This window comes from Arvicola amphibius, chromosome 17 (assembly GCF_903992535.2).
Source record: "Arvicola amphibius chromosome 17, mArvAmp1.2, whole genome shotgun sequence".
In the NCBI taxonomy this organism is placed as follows: Eukaryota; Metazoa; Chordata; class Mammalia; order Rodentia; family Cricetidae; genus Arvicola; species Arvicola amphibius.
In genome coordinates, this window is record NC_052063.2 from 28,273,181 (window position 1) to 28,293,649 (window position 20,469).

Below are 20,469 nucleotides of genomic sequence, written 5' to 3' on the forward strand. Positions count from 1 at the left end.
CATGTGATTGATGGGGGAGGGCTCAGCTCACAGTGGGTGGTGCCATCCCTGAGTAAGTGGTCCTGCTTTATAAGAAAGCAGGTTGGGCTAGAGAGATGGCTCAGAGGTTAAGAGAACTGACTGCTGTTTCAGAGGTCCTGAGTTGAATTCCCAGCAACCACATAATGGCTCACACCCATCTATAATGAGAACTGGTGCACAATAAATAAATTAAAAAGAAAAAAATTTTAAAAAAAAGAAAGTAGGCTAAGGAAGTCATGTTGAGCAAGCCAGTAAGCAGCACCCTTCCATGGCCTCTGCATCAGCTCCTGCCCCTAGGCTCCTACCATGTTTGAGTTCCTGTCCTGACTTCCCTTGGTGATGAATACTGATAAGAAAATGTAAGCCAAATAAACCCTTTCTTCCCCAACTTGCTTTCAGGTCGTAGTGTTTCATTGCGGCAACTGAAACCCTAAGACACTCCTTTACTGCCACCCACAAGCTCTTCACGCAATCATATCCAGAATTATAAAGGAAAACAATAACTTTCTTTGGAAGAGACTCTGCAGTCCATTCTCAATTATTCCTCATAATATGCACATGCATTATTGCTTATACATACATTATCCTCATGTATTAAGACCAAACTTTTCTCTAGCATGACTGTCTAAGGACCTTGATTGTTGAAATTTGATGAGAAGTCAGGTAACTATTGTTTCTTCTTTGGGGAAGGAGAATTGTCAATGACTTTTGTACAACTTTGGTTCATTCATTCACCATTGAAAACATATTTATCTGGATGTTACTATCTGCCAATGACTATATTATGAGTGTGACTCGAGTAGATATGGTCTCTGTCGTCATGGAGATCAATAAGTGGGAGCCACGGATGATTAAATAGCTACAATAAAGTGCAGTAAATGAGGCTATAGCTCATATACATGTAAGTCTAAAGTATCATAGTAGCATTCCAGGCAAACATATATCAGATAAATGAACACACCTCTTTATCCTCAATTTTCTTACCATTTCAGTAGCATGGGCTCGCTCCTCACATGATCTACCAACTTCAGAGTCATCAATACCTTGTTCTGTTCTCCTGCTTCCTCAGCTGCTTCCTCTTCAACCCTTCTGCTTCACGTTCAACCTCTAAATGTTGAGAGTTGGGTTTCAGGTCTTCACTAAGTGGCTTTCCGTGGTGATTCAATTCACTCCCATGGCTTACTATATTCTCTGCAGGTTAATAACATCTGCATTTATGTTTTACCCCTGAAGTCTCTCCTAAGCACCAGATGGATGTCAGCCACTGGCCAGATATTGAGGAGACATTTCAAACATATGTTTTAAATGCACCCCCAGATTTCTAAGTGCTGTTCCTTATTAAGAGAAATCCACCTGCATCTATTTAAGGCTTATCAAGGATTTATTAATATATGAAGGGAAAAATACACTCACACATCCAAGATATGGCAAATCTACTTGCAGAGTCTTTGGAAAGCTGGGGATCAAGCATATGAAGACTGGTCTTCACGACCCATGAGAGCACAACCACCTTCCCTCCTTCCTTATAGGAGGTCACATAGGAAGAAAAAAGCATCACCGCTATAGGGCCAGATAGCCCAAGGTCATGGGCAGACTGAATATCCACTACAGTTCCTCCCAGGTTTTTTCTTGTCTTAGTAGTAGTAGTAGTAGTAGTAGTAGTAGTAGTTCCATTGTAAGTGCATTTACTACAGATAAAATGCAGCCAATGTCTTCTGTTTGTGAGATCAAACCAAGGTTTGCAGATGCTAAGAAACTTCTATATGACTGCGCTTAAGTGCCAACCCCTATGGCAAATACTATATGTTGCCCAAACATGTCAACTTCTCCTGCTTTACCTTTCTCTGTTACATATGAAACAAGAAACACTTGAATTCATATTCTTAGGATTACAGAAGTAATTTGTAATTCAGAGAGAGAGAAAAAACATATGAGGTATGCCTAGACATGGGTCAATAGCGTAAGTGCATGTTTCCCAAGTGTGAGGACCAGGGTTTAGGATCCCAGAATCCCTTGTAATGGCTTGTTGGGGATAGTGACCTGCCTCTAATTCCAGCATAGGAAGGTAAAGACAAGATTCCCCAGAACAAGCCGGCTTGCAAAACTAGCCATATCTGTGAGCTCCGGAGATGATTGAGAGACCCTGCCTCAATGAAGAAAGTAGAGAAGCAATGGAGGATGGTTCCTGGCATTCGTGAACAACACACAGGAACATGGAAAAAGAGAAAGGAGAGGTCACACAAGGATGGTATGTAAGCGAGGGGTTCGGAAGGCCTAGGATGGAGCCCTTGAAAACATTGACTTTTTAGAAATAGGCAGAGGATGAGGAGCTGTGAAGAAGGGTCCAATAATGACCAAAGGAAAGCTAAAAGTTAGTTATCTCTGCCATGAGGACCAGCCTCCAGCAGCCCATGATTGGGGGAGGAGCCTACAGAGTTGATGGACTATCAATTCACTTGATCTTTCTATCCGAATGAGTAAAACTTAATTCTCTGGGGCCAGTGAAAAAGAGAAAATGCTCCTCTCTCTCTCTCTCTCTCTCTCTCTCTCTCTCTCTCTCTCTCTCTCTCTCTCTCTCTCCCTCTCCCTCTCCCTCTCCCTCTCCCTCTCTCTCTTTCTCTTCCTCTGCTTTCTTTATTTCTTTTCTTACCTCTATCCAGATGTATCCCTCTATCTCTATGCCTCCCGTCTTCCCTGGTGTTTTCCTTCCCTCATGCTTTTATTTTTCCCATATAGCTTATATATCCCAGTAGAATCTTTCAAGCAATATAAAAATTACAGTGTGATTACATTCTACTTTTCCAGTGAATGATTACAATGAATACAAGTAAAAAAAAAAAACCAGCATGTTTTTAATACGTGAATAAGTCCTTTACATGATTAAGCATTTTACATATTACAAGCGAAAAGCAAATGATTCCTAAGAATCCATGTAAATCCATATCCTAGCACCTTGTTAGAGATTAACAGAGTGTAAGCAAACAAGGTATTCCTCTCAGTCAGGTCTTTTACTGGCAGGCTGCATTTTGCTGTTACAAAGAAAGGAACAATCATTTTGCTATTTATATCAAAATAAATAATAAGAAATCTTAGAAGAATCACAAACCTAAACTTTTATAGATGAAAGAGAACTAGACAGCTTTATTTTAAATCCTCAGGTGTATTCCCACTCATCAACAGTTTTTTTCTTTATTTTTACTTATTTTTTTTTGTATTAAATCACTGCTTGGCCCATTAGCTCTAGCTTCTTATTGGCTAAATCTTACATCTTAATTGAACCAATCTCCATTTAATCTGTGTTTATTTTTATTTTTTAATACCAGGAAGCTGAGGGCAGAAATGAGTACAAGGAATTAATCATCATCTTTGATCATCAACCAGTTCTAGCAAGAAAGGTGTGTCAGTCAGTAATAATTGGGCTGCTTTGTTCTTGTTCCTTGACCTTAACAAGTCCCTCATTCAACTCTGTGCCTTCTAAAACTTTAGCTTGTCCTCTTGAATTTTATACCTCAAAGCTACTTAGCAAAAACATCTTAACCTAACCTTAAGACATTTTCAAAGCTTTGTTTAGCGATGATGCACACCAAAGCCTGTGACCACATCTCCTAACATTAAGGCTAAAGGAACTTGAGCTAACTTAGCTTCTGGGACTCAACTGTTTCCCTTAATCATTATCTAAACCACAGTCCAAACGGATCCTCGATAGAAATTCATGTGTACTAGCTGCATGACAGCTTCTTGTTTTATTTTTTATAAATATAGCAGAAGCAGGAGCAACATTTTATCCTACCTTTACCTAGGTTAAAATTCCATTAAATTAACCTCTATGAGAATCCTTTACTATATTTATTAAAAACCCTCAATCATCAAAATTCTATTTAAACCAACACTATTTTTGTATATAAAATCATTGCTTCAGTTAAGTTCAGCTTAGGAGGGAATCAGCTCTTTCTCTGTGCAGAACCATCCTCTACTCTCAAGGCACTTTTTTTAATTAAAAAGACAATTTTTTCTCTCATATTATACATCTTTACTACAGTCTCCCCTCTCCTCCTCCTAGCTCCACACTCTGCCTCCTCTCTCCCCCAGATGCACCCCCCCTCCATTTCCTCTTCAGAGCAGAGTAGGCCAAGAGACAGCCAAACAGAACAAAATAAGATACAATTAGACACAGTGGAGCTGGAGAGATGGCTCAGCGGTTAAGAGCACTGGCTGCTCTTCTAGAGGTCCTGAGTTCAATTCCAGCAATCACATGGTGGCTCACAGCCATCTGTAATGAGATCTGGTGCCCTCTTTTGGCATGCAGGCACACACTGTATACATAATATAAAATAAATCTTTTTTTAAAAAGACAAAGCAAAAGCCCTCATATCAAGTCTGAACAACATACACACAGAGAAGTGCTTACCGTCTCGGTCTCCTCTCATGGCATTTTTAATCCTCCAGTGAACGCTGGTTCCTTTCAGCAAGTGTTACAGGAAATACATTTTTATCCTTATTAGGCTTTTTCCTAAGGGAGAACAGGAGAATTCAAAATATCTCTGTAATTCCTTAGAGAGAGAGAGAGTACTTACAGATGTCCCGTTTCTGTGGAGGTTTTCTACAAATGCAAGAAATTTTGGCTAGCAAACTGTGCTACTCGGTCATTTGGGAAATAATAAACTGAATATTAGGGGATACGGTGGAATTGAAAGCATGAGTATAATAAAATAAAATAATATAATAATATAATATATTATATATGTAATATATAATATAATAATATAATATAATAATATAATAGGTTCCTATTTAGGAACCTATAATATAATAATATAATAGGTTCCTATTTAGGAACCTGAAAAAAAACAAGCCAAACATAATTCCTACAGCTGCCGTAAGGGGGCGCTGAAGTTCAGCGGTTACCAGAAAGGCATAAGCCAATGCATTTTCCTTTAGGAACTTGTATAACTTCTGGGGAGCCGCGAACAACGTTTTTTCACCCCATATAGGGCACTAATTCCAGTCTAAAAAATGTTTCTAACAAGGTCTAGCTTGGTAAGTCAACAAGTTTACTGGGGCTAAAGCAGCGTGGATGAGGGTTCCTTGCAGGAGGGTGGTGATTTCACAGACAGATGGATCCCGGCATGGGTCAACTTGTGAAAGCCACATTCGGGGAGCTTTCTCCCCACTTGAAGGCAGCTCCATGAAATGTACTCCAACTTGTATAACTCCTGCTTATATAACCCCGGGAGAAGGGAGAAGATTCGTGGCTCTTGTTACTTTCTGAATAGTCTGTGTCCCGTAAATTTCCTAAACTTCGTAACTTTTATTAGCTGCCCGAGTCTCATGAGACCTATCTCCAAAAAGGAGTTTCCTTTCTATCTTTGTGTAGTCCCCTGCAGGCTCTCAGTGTGTAGTCTTGACTGGTCTGGAACTCGCTTGTCTACTTCGCTGGCTTCAAACTCCCAGAGACCCACCTGCCTCTGCCTTCTGAGTGCTGGGGTGAAAAGCATGCGCCACCACACCCAGTGGGGAATTTTTAATTTGGAGGAAATAGCGACATATCAGTGATAGCACTGTGTCTATCAAATATTTGCATCCTTGAGTTCTGCAAAGTAGGGCTCTATTAGCGTGGATTAATAGAAGCAAATGGATGAAGGCTCAGTCTATAAAAGACTATATTGGACATGAAACGTCATAAATGTGGGGTTTTGACATAAAATTTTGTCAAAGCATTTTTCATTAGAAGCACCTGTTAAGAGTAACAATAGACAATAATAGTTGTGGACGAATGTGAACATGGGAATCAATATTTTCCTTTACTTGTGCAGCTGTGCAGCTACTCAGCAACTTCATTGATTGCAAGATTGAGATCTCTCTTTTTTGTTATTTTGGGTATTTTTTTGGGGGGGGGTTGGTTTGTTTTGTTTTTCTATGACTTTGGAGCCTGTCCTGGAACTAGCTCTTGTAGACCAGGCTGGCCTCGAACTCACAGAGATCCGTCTGACTCTGCCTCCCAAGTGCTGGGATTAAAGGCGTGCGCCACCACCGCCCGGGCCTGAGATCTCTTCCTTCATAAGCGCGTACTCTGGTGTGGATGACAACAGGCAAAGAATTAGGATAAGGTGTGGTGGAGGTGACTAATTAGGGAACCCAGAATACACACCTGTGGGAGTTTGAGTGTAATTGGCCTCCATTAGCACGAAGGGAGTGGTGCTTTTAGGAGGTGTGGCTTTGTTGGAATAGTGCGGCCTTGTTAGAGAAAGTGTGTCACTGTGGGGATGGCCTTTGAGGTCTCTCAAGCTACACCCAGGGAGATAGTTCATTTCCTGTTGTCTGCGGATCCAGATGTAGAACTCTCAGCTACTTCTCTCGCACCATGTCTGCATGCCACCATGTTTCCAACCTAAACCTCTGTACCTGTGAGCCAGCCCCAATGTGCTCATGGTGTCTCTTCACAGCAATGGAAACCCTAAGACAACATCCTTTCTTTCAAGAACTTGTCTGTATTTTCCCGTTAGGGAGCAGCTTGGGAAACTGCAGCTTCTAGTCTTTTTGAATCTTACTTCCCTGCGGGGGTCTTCCTTTCGAAGCCGCAATTCCTCCACCTGAAGCCTTTACAAGTGTGGCTCACTGGCAAACAAAGCTGCAACTGTGAGGACTGACCACGAGAGGGCACCAGCAGCTCAGTGAAATTTGCCAGGGAAGGGCCACCCTTTTCAGACTGTGTTCTCACTGCTGCCTTCTTCAGCAGTAAAAACAAGGAAATCATCAGAGATTTTCCTCTGAGTTTTAGAAAACAAGAATATTCTAAGAGACATAGGGAAAGAAGTACAGCTCCTAAGCCCTTTACCACTAAAATGTTCACTACAAATGGTCCAAGAAATATTAAAAGTATTCTTCTCAAAGAAGGAACTTAACATTAAAATTCTCAGACCTTACCATTTTGTTATACTAAAAGTATGTCAGCTACTATAAAGAGAGGGCAAAAAATATATCAAAATGTTTGTTTTAAATGTTCCTCTTTTAAAATTTATTTTAGACTTAGAGTGACGCTTGGGGTGGATAAGGGCTGGAAGTTGGATCCTTTGACCCACACTACGTAGCTCACTACTGCCTGTAACTCCAGCTCCAAGGCATCCAACGGCCCTGGCTTCCTTCGATACCTGCACACAAGTACACACACACACACACACACACACACACACACACACACATAAAATAATTTAAATCTACTTTGAAATTAAACTTGTCCGGGTGTAAGAGATGGAAACATTGTATTGCCCATTCAAAATACTGTCAAATTATTGGCAACAATGTTGCACACTGGCAGTTTCTAAAGAACTCGGTCTCCCTGAGTCAGTCTGTAGTCCACAGCATGGCCATTTCCGGTAGCTCTGTGACTCTAGCAATTCTAGATTATCAGTGTAAACCAGGCCCGACTGACGATTGTGACGGTTAGTATTGACTGGCTAGGAGACAAATCTCTGGTCATGCCTATGGGGGGGGAGGGAGTCCTAGGGATTTACAAGGGCGGGAAGACCCACCCTAAATGTGGGTGGTACCATTCCACGTGCTAGGGGCCAGACTGGCTAAAAACGAGAAAGGAGCCGAGTGAGTGATAATTTTCGTCTCTCTCTGCTTCCTGACAGTGCACACTGTGACCAGCCACCCAGTGCTCTGCCACTGTCACTCCACCATGAAGGACTGTATTCTCTAGTGACTAAAATAAGCCAGCACTTCCTTTTTTTTTTTTTTTTTTTTTTTATTTATTTATTTATTTATTATGTATACAATATTCTGTCTGTGTGTATGCCTGAAGGCCAGAAGAGGGCACCAGACCCCATTATAGATGGTTGTGAGCCACCATGTGGTTGCTGGGAATTGAACTCAGGACCTTTGGAAGAGCAGGCAATGCTCTTAACCTCTGAGCCATCTCTCCAGCCCCAGCACTTCCTTAAGTTGCTATTATCGTAGCAATGAGAAAAAGAGCTAATCAACCTTCCATTTCTTTTTTTTAATATGTATTTATTTATTATGTATACAATATTCTATCTGTGTGTATGCCTGAAGACCAGAAGAGGGCACCAGACCTCATTACAGATGGTTGTAAGCCACCTTGTGGTTGTCAGGAATTGAACTCAGGACCTTTGGAAGGGCAGGCAATGCTCTTAACCACTGAGCCATCTCTCCAGCTCCAACCTTCCATTTCTTAAAACAAGGTTTTTTCATTTGTATGCTTTGCCTATATTATGAAAGTGTGCCACATGCATGTCTAGTACCTGCAGAGACCAGGAAGCAGCATCAATACCTAAGCATCAGAGTTACGGAAGGTAGTGAGCCACCACCGCATAGGTACTGGGAACCACAACCAGGCCCTCTGCAAAAATAAACAAGTACTTTTAACTCTGAGCCATCAACCTGGATCCAATTTTCCATTTTCTTTTCTTTTCTTCTCAAGGTTCTGCCTGCATGAATGTCCGCAGGCCCGAAGTAGGTATCAGATCTCATTACGGATGGTTGTGAGCTGAGGTGGGATTCCCCTCTGTATGCTGTGAATACCATTGGTGAATAAAGAAACTGTCTTGGGCCTGTGCAGGGAATAGAGGTAGGCAGGGAAAACAAACTGAATGAAGGGAGAAAGAAGGGCAGAGTTAGAAGAGAAGCCATGTAGCCCCATCAGAGACAGATGCTGGAACTTTAGCCGGTAGGCCACAGCCACGTGGCAATACACAGATTAATAGAAATGGCTTAAAATAATATGTAAGAGTTAGCCAATAAGAAGCTAGAGCTAATGGGCCAAGCAGTGTTCTAATTAATACAGTTTCTGTGTGATTATTTTGGGGCTAAGCAGCTGGGAACTAACTAGCGGCCTTTTCCTTCCAACAGTGAGTCACCATGTGCTTGCTGGGAATTGAACTCAGGACCTCTGAAAGAGCAGGAGGTGCTCTTAACCAATGAGCCACCTCTCCAGCCTTCCCTTTTCTTTAGAAATAAATCAGTGCAGAGAATGTAGACGCTTGACAGAGAAATACTTCAGCTTGGCGAAACAATTTGGTTGAGAGTTCTTTTACTTTGTGAATAGTAATAAAATAGTGTGTTTGTACAGGTACAGTGTGTGTGTGTGTGTGTGTGTGTGTGTAGACCAGGGGTCAATTGGTGGGAGTCAGTTCTCACCTTCTGCCATGTGGGCTCTCCAGATCAAGCTGAGGTCGCAGGTTTGGCCACAAGTGCTCTTACCCACTGAACCATCTCGCTGGCCCGGTTGTGATGATGACGTCGAGTGTTTTTTCTGTGGCTACAATCCAATGGAAAATTACTAAGTACAGCTAGGTACCAATGATATATTATCTCCAGTACAGCAGAAGTGTTTCCTTGTGTGGGTTACTCGTTCCTACTTGGCAAAGGTCTGTTGATAGCTAACCATTCTTCCGTGCTGAGGTGACGTACTTCCTACCTGTTCTGATGACCAGTATGCCAGTACTAAAGCTACACACTTTATGCTTGCTCATCTTCACAGCCTCCATACAGAATGACTGGAATATTAGAGATACAAAAATAAATGACCAAACTTTCTAAGGACCAGCTTTCTCATGACTTAATTTTCTTTTTTTGTTTGTTTTGTTTTGTTTCAAAACAGGGTTTCTCAGTTTAACAGTCCTGGCTGTCCTAGAACTCACTTTATAGACCAGGCTGGCCTTAAACTTCCAAAGATCCGCTCATCTCTGCTTCCCAAGTGCTGGGATTGAAGGCGGGCGCCACCACCACCTAGCTTCTACAAACTTTTCGGTCCCTTAAACCTTGAGCATGAATGACTGTCCTCAGTCCATCTATCACGTCTCCCGGGCTCTGTTTCTCCTCCTTCCTGTTCTCTTGTGTTCCCACACTTCTCTACCAATAGCTGAAGATGCTATTGAACACCCTAACCTCTCCTCCCAGCATCTCTGTATGCATCTGTGTATTTGCTTCGTTTGTGTGCACACTTGTGTGTGCACGTGTATGTTTATCCATGTGGAGGCCAGCGGTTGACACAGAGCGTCTTCCTCAACCACTTTATTGTGAGATGGGGGTCTCTGACCCTGGAGTTCCTTAGAAGCCCCAGGGATCCTCCTGTCCCTGCCTTCCCTGTGCTGGGTACAATGCTACCACTCCTGGTTTTTAATGTAGAAGCTGGGGATTGAATTCAGGCTCTCATACTTGGTGGCAAGCATTTAACTCTTGACTCATCTTCTTAGCTTCATGTGATGTGTGTGTGTACCACACACACGTGTGTATGCATATGCATATATTCATACATACATACATACATACATATATATATATATATATATATATATATAGTATTTCTGCTGTTATCATCATAAAATACCAACCTTCAGGTGAAGTTTTAGAAAACGTCTCTGAACCACCTGGATTTTACGCAACAGTTAAAACTCATGGCCATCAACTTCTCAAAGCGTTGGTCTCTACCTTCTACTTTGTCGGGTTTGAAGTCACCACGAAACAAATGTCTAGACTTTGTCTAGGTTAGCTTAGGCAGTTAGCTGCGTCTTGACTGTGGGGGGGCACCATTCCAGGACTGGGGTCCTAACGGGAATGACTAAGAGAAAAGGCACCGGGAGAGTGTGTTAATCTCTCTACGCTGCCGGCTGGCAGATTCCCCGTGAGCAGCTGCCACTCGCCTCACGCTCCTGCTGCGAGACCTCCAGCCGCGAGGACTTCCCCTCCAGCTTAAGACGGAGTGAGTCCCTCAGCTAAGCTGTCCCCTCACATATTGTGTTGCAAACAAGGGCAGGCAAAGAGACAGGGCCACCTGTCCCTGCTTTTATTCTTCTGGCCCAAACTTCACCTGTTTCCTTTCTCAGTATTATAAGCTTTTCTCAGTACATTTTTGGTCCTGATTAAACTTGTTTACAGCATTCCTTTATTAGTCTTTAATGTCTATAGTGATTTCTTATCTCTTTGTGCTGATAGTTTATTTTTCACATTCTCTTGATTTTGGTTCGCTGAAGAGTCTAGTCAGATATTTTTCTAGGAATTGTTTTGTTTTTCATTGATTTTTTTTTTCTCTTGTCTTTGGCTTGTTTGGGGTCCCATTACCTCTTCTTTCTCCAATTTCTTACAGAACAAGCCCAGATAGCTGATTTAAGTTCTTCATTTTTTGTTTGTTTGTTAAATGTATTTACTGTTACATATTTCCCACTAAGAATTCATTATTTTGGCATCCTGTAATTTCATTTTAGTTCAGTTTGTGATATATTTTACATTTCCCCTGAGACTTTGTTGTTGACCTGCAAGTGATAGAAAACTGCATTAGCACAACTGCTTTTCTGTTCCCAAAGGTTTGCATCTGAATTCCAGAAAACCGTGAATTCTGACATCATAGAGGGGAATTAAAGCTGCAGATGGGCCGGGCGGTGGTGGCGCACGCCTTTAATCCCAGCACTCGGGAGGCAGAGGCAGACGAATCTCTGTGAGTTCGAGGCCAGCCTGGTCTACAAGAGCTAGTTCCAGGACAGGCTCCAAAGCCACAGAGAAACCCTGTCTCGAAAAACCAAAAAAAAAAAAAAAAAAAAAAAAAAAAGCTGCAGATGGAATTGATAATTGGACCTTAACAGGGAGATAGCATCCAGGAGGGTACGATCAAAGCAGGAGGATTGCTAGGGGAGGGGGGAAGGGGTAAGAGCTAGAGATATCAGCGGATAAAAGCCAGGCAGAGAGAACAGTGTGTTCTATGGCTGCCAGCACAGAAGATACAGGAAAGAAGCCATGGGACAAAACATGTGGGTATCCCCTCGGAGGCAGACAAGGATGGTGCTGTGGGTCCTCTGGGTTTTACCTCAGCTCTAGCCAGACAGACTCACGCTGATGCTTACAGAATTGTAAGTCAGCACATCTGTGTTTTAGGCCATGAAAATAAAGTTATTCATTACTGGAGCAGAAATGAACCAAGGTAAGAGGTTTGTCTGCGTGTTGCATCCTAAATGCTCACACCAGAAACTGATTCCTCTTTAGTTTTGTTAGCCCGTATCTACTGTAGTACCTTTTGAGTATCAAAGGCATCAGAATCGTTTGTTAAACTAGTAAATAACTGAAAGTCGTGTATTGGTAGCGGATATATTATTGGTCGATATTTCCAAAGACAAACACTCCTAAAAACACAGATTTTATGTGCTATGTTATTCATTATGTCTGAGTAGAAAAAGAAATTAAGCTTGGCTAAAACTCAGCCATTTCTCTCTTCTCCACTGGAAGCCCTTGGGGTGCACTGTGTTGGGGGGGGGGGGAAATCAGCTAATTTGTCATCTTTACGGTCCTATAAAAATATCCCCCGTGTGGTTTTCATTTAAAAAGCATCTTTCAAAGAACTGTGGGCCCTACAACATTAGGAGGAATGTGGCCGCCTTCGTGTTCCCAAGCTCTCCTGGAGGGCGCTTTCACCACCCGTTCTCAGACCTCTGTAAATGAGACTGGGGCTCCTGCTTCTACGCATGAAGGACACAAAGTACACCTGAACATTAAACCCCCGCTCCCACTCTCTAACCACCCCCCAGCCTCAGCCCCAGCTACAAACACTAGGAAACAACCCTGCCTCCGAAGGGCTTTAAATCAAGTTCAATAAAGGCAAACTTTCTGTGAAGGGTGTAACAATCTGTGGGGAACAGAGTCGCAGACAGTGTCTCTCTCTTTCTCTCTTTCTCTCCCTGTCTTTCTTATCTAAATTCCAATCTGTTTCTGAGGAGGGTGAAACTCTGTAAAGCCAAGCAAAGACCACCTTGCTGAGTCAGGAATGTTCATAGTGGAGTTATCTCAGAAAGCTACGGCACCACTTTAATCCCGCGAGACAGCATGGAGAGAGCTCGCTGAGTAAAAGGGTCAGCCAGTAAAAGTCTAGTTAAAAACGTGCTTTAACTAGATTGCTGCTCTGGAGCAGAACACCTAACTTCACCTTCAACACTTAAAACCAAACTTTGAAAATAGGAAGTGCATCCACCTAGTACTTAACTACCTGTAAGAACAAAGTGTAACTCTTTAGAAACACTTTAAAAAAACCAAAGCCAAAAAGCTTTTGACCTGTGAAATGGACCAGGAGGTGGAAGTATTTGCTGCCAAGCCTTGTGGCCTAAGCCTGACCTTCCGGCCTCACATGGTGGATGGAGAGAAATGGCTGCAGCAAATTGTCCTTGTTTCTCTATGTAGTATGTCACAGTCTGCATGCATATGTGCACACACAAAAATAAAATATTAAAAATATACTTTAGAGTTGAGGGTATAACTCAGTGATAAAGCATTTGCTTAATATATATTATATATTAATATATATATTAATATATATTATATATATTAATATATATATATGATAGAAAAAAATGAACAGATAAAATATGTGTGTAGCCGGGTGGTGGTGGTAATGCATGCCTTTAATCCCCTCACTCGGGATGCTGAGGCAGGCAGAGGAAGGCAGATCTTTGATTTTGAAGCCAGACTAATCTGCAGAGTGAGTTCCGGGGCAGCCAGGACTACACAGAGAAAATGTGTCTTAATAAAACAAAACAGCCAGGCAGTGGTGGCGCACGCCTTTAATCCCAGCACTCGGGAGGCAGAGGCAGGCGGATCTCTGTGAGTTGGAGGCCAGCCTGGTCTGTAAGAGCTAGTTCCAGGACAGGCTCCAAAGCTACAGAGAAACCCTATCTCGAAAAACCAAAAATAAATAAAATAAAATAAAATAACCAAAAATTTGTGCGAGTGTGTGTGTGTGCTGGAAAGGCAGAAAAATCAGAGTTGGGGGAGGCAGAGGCTGCTAGAAATAGTGAGGCAGAACTGGAGAGCGGGGCATGGCATAGAGACCTCTGGAGACCTGTATTGGGGCCCTTTCAAACGTATGACATAAGTGTGCTTTGCCCTGGAATCTTGGACATCCACACTGTAAACAGGAACAATTCCTAACAGGGAACAGCTTGTGTTCCCACTTGTCAGGCCTTCTCATGCACAAGGCACCAGGACCTGGCCACAGCCCTGGGAGGAACTGGAGACCGAGAGCCCAGACCCGAGCCTTTTCTGTATCCACTATAACAAGGCTCACGTGGACTGGGCTGACCCAAAAGAGTATTGAACTGAGTGTCAGAACAAGATTCAACATTCTCTAAGAGATTCAGTCCTCTCCAACGTGAAGCCAGCCATGTCCAGAACAAAAAAATCGTAAACTGTAACTGGGAAAAAAAGTGGGTAATAGATAATAAAGAAGATGGAATTGGTGGGCAAAGGCGTTAAAGCATATATTATGATTTTTAAAAATTGTGCTCACAGAATTAAAGAAAAATATGAATAAAAGGAGAAAAATAAGAAGATATTAAGACATATTACTAGGACCAAGGATACAGACAGATCTCGGGTTCATCCAGGCTGGGCTACATCAAGACACCCAGCATAAAAAACCTAACAAGCAAACCAATAAGCAAACAGGCTCTCAGACAGCAGAGGAATAAAAGTGTTAGAAAAATGGCTCAGCTTATTCTACAGTTCATAAAATGATCAGTCTATCGATCCAAAGTTTAATGTGGGGGATTTAATATGTTCAAAATATATTGTACAAAATTCCCAAAGGAGTAATAAAAAAAAAATTGAGAGGGGAAGAAGGAAATTGAAAAATGAAACCGAAACAAACAAAACCCTCAAACTGAAAGGCGAAGCTACATGAACAAAGCTCTATGAAGACTGGTTTCAGACTGTTTGAAAACAAAAGGATAAGAGAAAGCAGCCAGAGGAAATAACGTTTTATTTAATGTTAAAACTGCATTTGTGTGTGTGCTTGTGTGCGTGAACCAGGCCATGTGTGCACCAGTCCATGTGTGCACATGCCACAGTGGACACGTGGCGGTCAGAGAACAGCTTGAGGGAGTCAGGTCTGCCTTTAACCACGTGGGTTTAGGGGCATTAACTCAGGTCATGAGGTTTGGAGAAGGACAACTTTACCCACAAAGCCATCTTCCTGGCCTAAGTTTTTTTTGTTTATTTGTTTTTGTTTTGGTGACAGTTTTCTTTTTTTTTTTTTAAAGATTTTTATTTATTTATTATGTATACAACATTCTGCCTCCATGTATGCCCGCAAGCCAGAAGAGGACACCAGATCTCATTACAGATGGTTGTGAGCCACCATGTGGTTGCTGGGAACTGAACTCATGACCTCTGGAAGAGCAGTCAGTGCTCTTAACCACTGAGCCATCTCTCCAGCCCCTGGTGACAGTTTTCTTATGAGAAACCACGCAGGCCATAAAACAACGGAAGGACATATATTTAAAGTGCTGAAAGCAAAGCTATTCGGTTTGTAGATCTTGTGATAAAGTCGGTGCCATTGGCTTGATAGAATCTAAAATCATGAGGGAGTCAGGCTTCAAAGCATGCCTATCATTATGTTGCTCAGGAACATTCCATGAACTGGAGATCTGGAAGTGCTTGAGACAGCGGGAGCCAGCAAGGCACTAGCATGTTCTGTGTTTCCCAGTTGTGAGTGTCAAGTGACCAGCGGCCTCAGGTGCTTCTCCACCCTGTAGGTCGCACCTTGAACTGTGAGCCAGAATACGCCCTTTCTTCGGTTGAGTTTGCCAGAGTATTTTCTCATGGAAACAGGAAAAGAAACCAAGAAGACCGTTCTCAACTGTGGAAAGATGTCGTTCAGAAATTCAAGTTAGGTGTGTGCCTCTAATCCCGGTCCTTAGGATGCAGACCAGCTTGGGCTGCACAGCAAAACTCAGCCACTGTAAAAGAGAAAATAGAAGAATGGAAAAAGGAGAGAGAGAGACACACAGAGAGATGGACAGACAGACAGACAGACTGACTGACTGACAGGGAGACGTCCACACTTCTCACGCCACAAAAGCAGATAAGTTTCCTGGCAAGCAGAGTTGCCCCTATGAGGAGGGTTGCTTCAGGCAGGAAAAATGGAAAACTTTAAAAATTTTTTTTTCTGAGATTTATTTTATTTTTAATTATAAGTCTGAGTTTGGGTACAAATGAGGATATCAGAAATGCTGGAGTTGGAGTTACAGATGGTTGAGAGCCCCCTGACCTGGTGCTGAGAACTGAATTCCCACGAGCAGAACACACTCCAAACTGCTGAGCCATTTCTGGTACAAATTAGAACTAAATCAGAAAGAAAATATGTATGAATAGCCTTAGAGCAGATGAGTGAAATTAACTTAAATTAATTACAAATTAAATTTGTAAACTTTAAGCAAAGAAACTTTAAGGCATAGATTGTTAAAAAAAATTTTAAATTTGGTAAAATTTTATCAAAAATTTAAAGAACAAGTAATACCAATTTCACACAGTCTTTTAGGAAAATTAAGGAAAAGGAATCGTTTCTTACACTCTATGATATCTGTGATACCTGCACTAGCAGATATATGAGAGACAAGACATACAGTTCAACAATATAGCAGAATATTCAATACACTTGTGAAGATATGTCTGTGTCCTTTCTTGCCAGCCAAAGGCACCTTCTGATTGGTTTAATAAAAAGCTGAATGGTTAAAAGCTAGCCAGGAGAGGATAGGTGGGATTTCTGGGGAGAAAGAGGAATTGGGGGTTGCAGTTATCAGAGAAGGGAATTTGCCAGCGAGATGCAGAGGAAGTTGCAGGAGAGGTAACAAGTTACATTGCAGAATACAGACTAACCTAAATGGGGTAATTTAAGTTTTTTTTTAAAATATTTATTTATTTATTATGTATACAACATTCTGTCTGTGTGTGTGCCCGCAGGCCAGAAGAGGGCACCAGACCTCATTACAGATGGTTGTGAGCCACCATGTCGTTGCTGGGAATTGAACTCAGGACCTTTGGAAGAACAGGCAATGCTCTCACCCTCTGAGCCATCTCTCCAGCCCCCGGTAATTTAAGTTTTAAGAGCTAGTTGGGATCAAGGCTAAGACAAGGCTAAGTAGTCATAATAAGAATCTCTGTGTCATCATTTGGGAGTTGGTGGACCAAGGAAAGTCAAGTACACATCACTCAGAATAGCAGACAAAAATGATTTTCACATTGGCAAATGAAATGAAGTAATATATGAAAATGATGGTATGTCATAACTAAGGGGACTTTATTTCATTACTGCAAAGTGGACTTCTGCCCATCCAACCCAGGGCCTTTGCTTGGCAAGAACCTTATCACTAAGCTACATTTCCACCCCTAAAGTAGGTATGCTATAAAAACATTTATTATACTTTAATAATGGGGGAAATCAATAGAATTTCAGTGGATTCAGAAGAAAGGCAAACTTAAGACTCAACACACGTTCAGGATTAAAATTCTAATCAAACTATGAGCAAAAGGCGACTTGTTCAGCCTGTGGAAGACAAGCTCGAGGTAGGTCAGGTGTGGTGGTTGTACAGCCGTGGTAGCAACTTGTCAGACTCGGTGGAAGAGGATCAAGGATTCCATGTTCCAGGCTATCCCAGAGCTACATGGTGAAATCTGATTATTTTATAAAGAAAAGGGGGGGGGAGTTTAAGATAACATAATCATGGATAAGTAAATATTTTTTCTTTCCAAGATCAGAATTAAGGGCCAGCAAGATGGCTTATCTTTTATGAATTTTCCTCTGAACTCCATGCATGAATGCAGTTCACATACCACCACCAGCATCACCAAATAAATGTAATTTTAAAAAAGTTAATCTCAGAACTCAGGAGGCAGAGGCAGGCAGACCTCTGTGAGTGTGAGGCCACCTTGGTTTATATAGCCAGTTCCCGACGGGCCAGATATACGGAGTGAAAGCCTGCCTCTAACAACAAAGCCAACCCAAACAGTAAAAACTCAACAATACTGACTTTGGTCTTGTCAGTTTTTTTTCATTTATTTGTTTGTTTATTTTACCAAGATACGGTTTCTCTGTGTAGCCCTGCCTGTCCTGCAACTCACTCTGTAGACCAGGGTGGCCTCGAACTCAGAGATCTGCCTACCTACCTCTGCTTCCCAAGTGCTGGGATTAATGGTGTGTACCACTGTGCCTAGCTTTAACAATACTGATTTATAAAAAGAGGAAAAGGAGAGGAAGAATATTTATTTTGGGGATAGTGAGATGGCTCTGTGGGTAAAGGTACTTGCCACAAACTCTGATGCCCCATGACAGTGGAAGGAGGGAGCCACCTCCTGATAGCTGTCCTCTGATGGCCACATGAATACAGACACACGGAAATAAGAGTCAACACAAAACCCCTTTAAAAGATCAGAAATGGAACTGGAGAGATGGCTCATCTTAATTTGGGTTTTATTGCTGTGAAGAGACACCGCGACAACTCGTTTTTTTTTTGTTTTTTTTTTTTTTTTTTTTTTTAGAGACAGGGTTTCTCTGTGGCTTTGGAGCCTGTCCTGGAACTAGCTCCTGTAGACCAGGCTGGTCTCGAACTCACAGAGATCCGCCTGCCTCTGCCTCCCGAGTGCTGGGATTAAAGGTGTGCGCCACCACCGCCTGGTGACCATGGCAACTCATAAATGAAAACATTTAATTGGGGGTGGCTTGCTACAGTTTCAGAGGTTCAGTCCATCATCATCAAGGCAAGGAGCACAGTAGTGTGCAAGTAGATACAGTGCTGGAGCTGAGAGTCCTACATCTTGACTCAGAGGCAACAGGAAGTTGACTGATAGTCACAGGAGTGAAGCTTGAGAAAAGAGAGCTTAAAGCCCGCCCCCACAGTGACACACTTCCTCCAAGAAGACCACACCTACTCCAACAACGCCACACCTCCTAATAGTGCCACTCCCTTTGGGGTCCATTTTCTTTCAAACCACCAGATGACTCCGTGTGTAAACGCACATGCCACACAAGCCTGATGACCTGAATTCTATCCCTGGGACCCACAGTGGAAAGAACTGACTCAGGAAAGTTGTCTCTGACCTCCACACACATGCAGTGGCATATGTCTCTCCCTGCTCCCTCTCCCTCTACCCCCCGCCACACTCGCAAATAATAAAAACAGAAATAAATTTAGGGCTGGAGAGATGGCTGAGAGGTAGAGCATTTATTGGTCTTGCAGAGGATTTGGATTCCCAGCACCAACATGGTGGCTCACAATCATCCAATTCTCGTGGATCTGACACTTTCTAATCCGGTGGTTCTCAACCTTCCTGATGCTGTGACCTCTTAGCAGGGTTCCTCATGTTGTGGTGAGCCCCAACTACAAAATTATTTTCATTGCCACTTCATAAAAAAATAATTTTGCTACTTTTATATAAATTATAATGCAAATCTCTGTGTTTTCCTATGGTCTTAGGTGACCCCAGTCACCTAAGGGTCGTTTGACTCCCACCAAAGGGGTCGTGACCCACAGATTGAGAACCACTGTTCTAACCTCTGCTGGTGCCAGGCATGCAAATATGTATGTACGAAATATGCACAAACATAAAAATAAATCTAACATAATAAATTTAGAAAAAAAAATTATATGGTAAAGTGATGTTGTGGCAGGGTAGCCAAGAGCTCAATGCCTATAATACACTTAGTGGTGGGAACCACAGTCAGCAGCTGCAGAAAGGGCTCGAAGCCACACCCCCGCCACCAACAGGCTGGTAAGCCTCATAAACACTAAGGGTCATCATGTTCTCCAAAAATTCTCCAAAAATTCCTAAAATTCCTAAGACCTTTGGTTTTATTTGTCTTCCTCTTGCCAGAGGAACGAAGCTGTGGCTTTCTGTGGAGATTTAGATATTGGCCCCAGCCCTTATTTTTGCACCATTCCTTTCCGGACAGCCAAATGTTCTGTCCTCATTAGGAACTTCAGAGATGGCCAAGATAAGATTCTCTTTCCTGGTATTTGCCCCGATCTGTCCCTAGATCTCCCATTCCGTGCAGGCTCAGGTCACGCCACTGCTTCTGTCTCACCTTCTTTCAGCTATGCCTTATGTTCCGTGTGAGTGCCCCCCTTCTTGAGCTCTCACCCATGGAAGAGGAGTCGACCGTGTACATTCCCCGCAAAGAGGATGTTCACCCCTGCCCTGCGGTTTCCTTCTTTGCTGCAGCCCAGTTCACGTAAGCAGAAAACGTGAATCTGCAGAGGCATGGGTGTTGTGACTGGAGTCCGCTCATCGCTCTCCTCCTCCATCAAACAATCCCCGGCCTCGCGTCCTGATGGTCTCCACCCTGCAATAACCTTACCTTTCTGCTTCACTCAGGCGCCAGGGCTTTTTCAGATCACACCCTGCTTTTTGAACAAGTTTTATGAAGCGAATTCACTGATTAGTGAATCCACTGATCCAAACGGGGGGGCTCCCACAGGCTGAGGGTAACAGAGCTAACAATCAGATAACCCCTTCCATCTGCACTCAGACAACCTCTGACCTCTGCACCGTTGGCTGTAGCTTTATCAATGACCTTAGCCAGGCAGGGAACACATTAACGTGATGAGTTATAAGGAAGCAGATTTACTGTTTACAGATGGGCGGCCGGGATGAAAACCGAGGATGTTCCGCGAA

The 20,469-nt window shown here is 42.6% G+C and overlaps 1 protein-coding gene across 5 annotated transcripts in view; it reads right to left on the reverse strand.

The window, feature by feature from the left end:
* Positions 1-2,856: 2,856 nt before the first annotated feature.
* Tmem19 (transmembrane protein 19) overlaps positions 2,857-20,469 on the reverse strand; it is a 51,368-nt gene continuing 33,755 nt past the window's right edge. Inside the window, exons 8-9 of one of the 5 annotated variants that reach the window (XR_005283698.1) lie at positions 4,430-4,531; positions 2,857-3,050 (exon numbers count right to left, since the gene is read on the reverse strand). The gene's annotated coding sequence lies outside the window, so the exon portion shown is untranslated. Of the gene's footprint in view, positions 3,051-4,394; positions 4,532-15,274; positions 15,759-15,992; positions 16,144-20,469 lie in introns of those variants that run through there. The other 4 variants (XM_038315152.1, XM_038315151.1, XM_038315148.1 and 1 more) reach the window with 4 other exon arrangements.